The following is a 2,161-nucleotide window of genomic DNA, read 5'->3' on the forward strand; positions in this document are numbered from 1 at the left end:
TTGACCTGTATCAACAACGTTCGTGTAACCAGATTACGGAAAGATATTGCTTTCTTCAGAATATAATATTAAAGAAGAAGCGTCCCTCAGCACAAGACAACAATGGGAAAGGATTTCTTTTGCTTTAATATCATATTTTATTCGGTTGTGTGTTATATCGAGTAATTATAAGGAACTATGTTGTAGTTATGTACTTTATATGTTGTTCACAATTCAATTTCAACTACTACCAAACTTTTGTTTTTAATATACGTACTAGAAGAAGTCATCTGTGATTGTGTAAACATAAATTTTAAATGAAACAAATTACATTAGGGTAACATAATGTGACAAGTCTTGAGGTTGCTAATCAGACTGTCCTATAATTGAGACAAAACCAGGTATAATAAAAAAACTCAAATTGGAATAATTAATTCCCCTGATGAATGAAATGTGTATCAGAACCAGTGATTGACAGTACTTAACAAATGTTGATAACATTTTCATACTGAATTGCATGTTTACATGAAGAGATGCCTGCGTGGGAGCGCATTATCCATACCTGTGAATGAGTATGTGGTTTGTGATAAAAGCTGGAAACAGCCCTCGACCGAATTCGCAGAAGGCCAGAAAGCTGACGGGCGAGAGTCGTCCCTGGCAGCTTACACTCGTCGTATTGTGAGGATTGGCCCCGGGCTGTGGACACTAAGAGTCACAAAACAGCTTGTATCTCCATATGGCATCGTGACAACAGAGTCTGCGTTTAAAGAGCAGTATGTAAAAAGGGGATATGTGTTGTCTATGGCAGCGTCCCGGAAGAGCACGATTGTGGAGAGATAGAAAGGCAGAAATTCGTCGAAATACGCAGACTGCTAGAGATAAAATCTGAGCATGCAATGGAGGACAACGCAGCCCCTATGACTGGGTAACATGAATAATTTAGCAGAGGGAAACACGGATCTGCTTACCGAGTTCCAGTCTCAGTGGCCATAGACAGGGAAAGAAAGCGAGTGGGATACCGTTTTACAGCACTCAGTGTTACGTAAGCTCGTTACTGTTTAATAGCCTGAAATGATAGTACGGGAAGGATTTCAGTGTTTTTTAAGACACTTTTTCACTGGTCAGTGGTTAGAATGTTTATCGTTCGGCCGATCAAAGTTATGCGACAACAGAAAAACGCAGAGACATAATTCCTCCTTGCAGAAAGGAAATGGCACGAAACGACTCTACAACCGGGCGTCTCTGCAGCCAGGAGCCACCAAGGAGCGATTTCTTCAGCCGAGCGTTTCCCCACGCAGACACCTCTGCGAGAAGACGAGAGCAGAAGATATAGGAACGTTTAGTCTGATTTGTAGTTGCCACGAAACCCATGACTGAGTGTTCAGTTGCAAATTGACAAGGTGACATCTAGCCCCAATAGCCAGACGAATAGTAGGGAAAATCGAGTCATTTTTTTAAGAATGAGATTTTCACTCTGCAGCGGAGTGTGCGCCGATATGAAACTTCCTGGCAGATTAAAACTGTGTGCACCGACCGAGACTCGAACTCGGGACCTTTGCCTTTCGCGGGCAAGTGCTCTACCATCTGAGCTACCGAAGCACGACTCATGCCCGGCCCTCACAGCTTTACTTCTGCCAGTATCTCGTCTCCTACCTTCCAAACTTTACAGAAGCTCTCCTGTGAACCTTGCAGAACTAGCACTCCTGAAAGAAAAGATATTGCGGAGACATGGCTTAGCCACAGCCTGGGGGATGTTTCCAGAATGAGATTTTCACTCTGCAGCGGAGTGTGCGCTGATATGAAACTTCCTGGCAGATTAAAACTGTGTGCACCGACCGAGACTCGAACTCGGGACCTTTGCCTTTCGCGGGCAAGTGCTCTACCATCTGAGCTACCGAAGCACGACTCACTTTTTGCCGAGATTTAATAATTTCAAACGTCATTCTGAAGAATTTTTTGCAATTTGAGGATTAATACGCTTTCAAATGCAGCTGTAGATGCAAACGCATACCCTTCTGTAGTGCTTTCTCTCTTTATACACCAACCATTCGGCAATCACGGTACGATTTCGAGAATATAATTGGCTCAAATGGCACTTAGCACTATGGGACTTAACTTCTGAGGTCATCAGTCCCCTAGAGCTAAGAACTACTTAAACCTAACTAACCTAAGGACATCACTC

General features: G+C 43.1%; 2 non-coding genes across 2 annotated transcripts; both read right to left on the bottom strand.

The window, feature by feature from the left end:
- Nucleotides 1–1,504: 1,504 nt before the first annotated feature.
- Nucleotides 1,505–1,578, bottom strand: Trnas-cga (transfer RNA serine (anticodon CGA)). Its single transcript has one exon. It is a non-coding gene; the product is annotated as a tRNA-Ser (tRNA).
- A 228-nt stretch (nucleotides 1,579–1,806) lies between these two features.
- Trnas-cga (transfer RNA serine (anticodon CGA)) lies at nucleotides 1,807–1,880 on the bottom strand. The gene has a single exon. It is a non-coding gene; the product is annotated as a tRNA-Ser (tRNA).
- Nucleotides 1,881–2,161: the final 281 nt, after the last annotated feature.

The sequence above is a fragment of the Schistocerca nitens genome, chromosome 4 (genome assembly GCF_023898315.1).
Source record: "Schistocerca nitens isolate TAMUIC-IGC-003100 chromosome 4, iqSchNite1.1, whole genome shotgun sequence".
Classification (NCBI taxonomy): domain Eukaryota; kingdom Metazoa; phylum Arthropoda; class Insecta; order Orthoptera; family Acrididae; genus Schistocerca; species Schistocerca nitens.